Here is a 5,064-nt window from a genome sequence, read left to right as displayed (position 1 = left end):
GTTCTGGGAAGATCGGACTTGGTGAGTGTAACAGGCGTCTGCTCTTAGTAATGGCTGTCTTTTAAACACTTTTCCCTTACTTGTCGAATGCCTCACAAACGCTCACAGTTTACACAGGGAAATGTAGAAAACCATGTTCATCCACCAACCAACCTTTGCTTCTGTCCGTCCTTCCGTACGATGCACAAAAAAGTTCCTGTCTTCGATCTACTCAGTTTCAAACAGGACAAGATGACTGCTAAAACATACACTGAACTCCTTGTTTTGGCTAATACTATTTTTTGTAAACAACAGACCAATTATTGCTTTTCCAACACTGATTCTTGTCAGTTTGAAGTATTCTGATAAAATCTGTTTTCTCTATATACGATTGGTCTGTTGGCTTTTTTTTTTTAGCACAGGTATGTAGGTATCTATCTGTTGATATTCTGATTTTGAATGCCCGAAATCTGCTGGAATTTTGTTGTTTCTGAGTGCATTTTGAATGCTGATATATTTGGTTGATACTTTATTTGCTTTGATGTTCTTTCTGTGAATGTGTGAAGCATCGCATCACCGCGCCTTCTCATCCTTCATCATCTCTGTTCTGTCAAAGTTCATGATGAGCTGCAATCAAAGATCCCGCAAGCACGAGGAAAGCTGATGATAAACAAATCCTTTGTCAGCTACCATCACATGGTTGCCAAGCGATCGAAAATACAAACAATCATTGACACTCGAGGTGTGTGTACGAACTCCACTCGACCGGAAATTGTTTTAAAGATTGACTCTCGCCTTTATTGCTGGCATGTCGAGCACCTGACGTCCCTCGGGATGACACATCGTCGTGAGGATGGCACGCGAACACTCAGATGTTCTTCAAACAACAACAAATAATAAAAATAATAATTCAGACACAATGCTCAATCGTCAGCGAAGCGCAGAAAGCAAAGGTTGTTGAGACTTCATGCCAATCCCTGACGCTGGCCCACGTCGATGTGTGATGAGGATGCGAGAGCTGCCTGCGGTGGCGCCCTCTGGTTGCGCTTTGCACGCGTCTCGCTCGTTGGCCGAGTTGCTCGCCGGCAGACGCACTTGCCTCCTCCGCAACCCGTTGCTAGCCCCTGTCTGTGGCAGTGGGGGAGGTGAGCAGATCAATGCCTCGTCGCCTGCAACAAAAACAGTGGGCAGCTGTTATCAGTGATAACAACACTGTGACACGATGCTCGGCAGTAGCAAGCAATGAAAACAGCGAGAATGACGAAGATGGTAAAATGATAACGCGATGATAAGAGATGATAAGGAAAAAAAGACAAGGAGGATAAGGAATAAAAAAACGACCCCTTCAATGATGATGATGATGATGATGATGATGATGATGATGATGATGATGATGATGATGATGATGATGGCAGTAGTTGTTTAGCTTCTAACATTTTTTTTTCGCTTGGTAAATTCTTGTCCACGTGACGTTCCTCATCCTTCCCCTCGTCTTTGACGGCCTCGTGATTCTTGTGTCAGTCAGTCTCTACAGGCCAGTCGCTCGTAGACACTCGTGTATGTCATCATGTCATCAACAGAGGGTAGGAGACGAGGTGGAGAGGGGGGAGACACCTCAGAGGATTGTCCAGCATTAGATAGCAAGATTCCAGCCCAGTGACTGCCCTGACCGACTCATTCTCAACCCACTCAACCCGTCACTAACCGAGTCACTGGCTGCTGTCATTCTCAACCCAGTCACTGATTGAGGCATTCGCTGTCATTCTCAACCCACTTAACCCAATCACTGGCAGTCATTCTCAACCTACTCACTAATCAAGGCATTCCTTGTGTCATTCTCAACCTACTCACTATCGAGACATTCGTTGTCATTCTCAACCCAGTCACTGACCGAGTCCCTGATTGAAGGTTGTTGCAAGAGAATGCTGCAAAATCTGAACTTCCTATTCCCCGCACCCTATTCTCACGATGGATTGTAACCTCTTCTCGCCACTTTCTATGTAAATGTATTTTTGACAACATAAGCTATTTGTCCATGCAAGCAAACGTCGTCCAGCAACGAGCTAACAAACCTCAAACATTGACAACAGTTGAAAACGAGAAGAAAATACCGAGCTCCATTCAAGTGGCAGAGCGTGAGAGAGACTCAGCAAGCTCTGGACCACGGAGGAGGCCCTGTCCTCCCAGCCACAAGATGTTTACTCTATCGAGCCACGAGTGACTGAGGGCTACAAACATACTCCACAGTTCTTGAGACCAACAGCGGTCTGCTGTCATCCTCTCTTCTCTCCTACCTCATTCCGTTACTTTTATTTCTTTATTCCATCTATTTCGTACAACACTATATTTATTTTCTTGGAAATCTCGACTTTATTTTTCCCTCCTTCTTTCTTTCCTCGAGGCTTTATATACTCTTCTTGTTGTCCTATTCTTTGTTTTCGTAAGCTGGTTCATTGTCTCTCCTTCGCTAACTACTATGTCTTGTAATTCTTCTCTGGAGACTGAATTTCGACACTGAATGTTAGGTAAACGAGAGAAAACTGAGGAAACACTTGCGTCATTACCTGTTGAAGTTAATTAGGAAGCAAACTAATTAAAAAAATTAGACAAAAAGGCTTTTTTTATAGCAGAATGTTTTTTCGACTCGGATATACATGAGACAGATTAGCAATATAAGATGTCTTTTATATCATGTAGAATCTTCGCTCTCTGTGGGTGTGGGTGTGGTGTGGGTGTGGGTGTGGGTGTGGGTGTGTAAAATGCTGCTGCTGCTGCTGCAATTCCTAACACAGCTCACAAGGAACTCGTGGCTCCTTGTTTACATTCATGATATTGCAATATGTGTCGCAATGCATGATGTAAAGCTCGTCTTCATGCCGGTTGCAATGCCAGGGCGGGGACAGCCATCCTGTTTACTTTCAGCACCATTGCCAGAAACATGTGAGAACATTTGCTCACCCGCTGTACTCAGACAAATATTAGCACAGAGAAGTAGGGCTATCGTCACTTCTGTTTACAAAACACACTGTTTGTTTGTCTTCTCATTTGATTACAGTTTTCTGTCTTTACCTGATTTGCCCACTTGATAATTACCATCTCCGGTACTGTGTCATGGAACTGTCTCAGTCTAGAACCAGTTAGGAGATTAGAAATCATGTGTTAATTGTATCAAGGAAATCGCACCAAATAAATTTCACATAAACATTAATTTAAAAAAGATTCAACAGTTGTTGTTGAAAGTAGCCTCAGCAATCTCCGCCGTGTTCTGATTTAATTATCGTCTTATATTGGTAGGCACTAACACAATTATTTATTCTCTTGGTTTTGATAAAAACTATTTTCCATGTCAAGCTCATATCTAATTAACGACAGAAGGCAGTTTTATAATGTAATTTTACAAGTTTAAGCATGAGTCCTTCTGCGTTAAAATCTTTATTTTAGAGGGAAAGTGCTTCCACCTCATACTGTTTTCGCACTGGCTGTGGGCAATTTAGTAAAAGGATTATGGGATGTGTATGATGTACTCCAAGGTGACATGAATTACCGATGGTGCCTTTTTTCTTGACTTTTGACCCAGCGAGTTGATGATACCCAAAGCGCCATGTCTGGGATAGAATGATGGACGTAGAAAGCCATTGCTGCATTTGTCCTCCTCTATATATGTATATTTGGTACATGCACAGCTTACATCTTTGTTACATTTCACTTTATTTACCTATAAATGTAAAAAGATATTCTACCTTTCTGCCTCGCGTCGACAATCGCTCTAACGCGATAATGACTAGTGGAGCGAGTAGCTTTTCTTTGTAGGACATCTCGACCCATGCTTTGTCTGACCTGAGCATCCTAGCATCTAGTCATTTTTATATTTTTATATTTTGTCTGTCATCTTGCCTGGTCTGCATGTCCGTCTGCCTGCCTGTCCGTGCTTCAGCATTGCGTGAGTGCTGTACAGCAGCATTGCTATGGTTACAGAATTTCATCCTGACTAATTTTTTTCCGAAAATTTTCATCATGACTGTCTCTTTAGAAATTCGTCCCCGAAAAATTTACATAGCTATCTGCTCAAGAGTTTTGTCAGAGCTGATTCCTTGTGCGAGTACAAATGCACGCGGCTTCCTGCAGCTTCCTTAGTAATTGTTCAATCAATCACTCAAACTGTTTTATGCAGAACTTACATTTCCGACAAAGTGCAAAGACTTTGAAATCCAAAGTTCATGCCATTCCATCATCTCAAATGAAAACATAATTCACCGAGGGTTTATACTGCGTAGGCCGTGTAAATGATTAATTCCATGACTCAGTCTGATATGTGTTTTCAAAGTGAGATTCTGCTGATTTTTTTCTTTCTTTGCTTCTTTTCGTTCGTTCGTGTTTTCGTTTGTTTTTTTTTTCTTTTGTTTGTTAATTTTTTTTCGTTCGTATGTTATTTTTTTTATTTTTTTATTTTTTTGCTCTTTCGTTCTCTATTTTTGTGTATTTATCTGTTGGTCTTCGTTCGTTCTTTTCTTTCTTACTCCTTTCTTTTGTTCATTCGTGTTTTCGTTTTTTTTTTTCGTTTGTTCCTTTTTATTTATTTATTTTTTCTTTTTTTCTTTTTTTTTTTTTTTTGTTGTTGCTCTTTCTTTGTCTATTTCAGTGTTGGTCTTCGTTCTTTCTTTACTTTATTCATCTACCCATGTATTTTTTACTTTAATTTCTGTATTTCTGTTTTTCCTCGTTCGCATTTTCAGGGAATTAGGGTTGAGCAGAAATGCTAATGACAGTCACAGGAAGTAGCAGCACACGTTCATCGTGACACTGTGACAAGAGGATGGCAGGATACTCACACAGGCGTGACCAACGGATGTGTCGAGTGGTCGAGAGCACACTTCCTACACTAGTGCGAGTGTTTTACTAGCAAACTCCCTCCAACACAAAGCTTCAGTGGAAAAAGAAAACCCATCTCGACTACAACCGTTACTGAGCTCGCCTACCACCTCGACCCAAGGTCTTCTACTCCTTTCACCTGTGATTGAAAGTATCGTCCCAACATTTTTTTTTCTTTTTCTATTTTTATTGTTATTAATTAATTAATTAATTTAT

The sequence above is a fragment of the Pomacea canaliculata genome, linkage group LG8, assembly GCF_003073045.1.
Source record: "Pomacea canaliculata isolate SZHN2017 linkage group LG8, ASM307304v1, whole genome shotgun sequence".
Taxonomy (NCBI): Eukaryota; Metazoa; Mollusca; class Gastropoda; order Architaenioglossa; family Ampullariidae; genus Pomacea; species Pomacea canaliculata.
Note: the sequence above shows the minus strand (reverse complement) of the source record.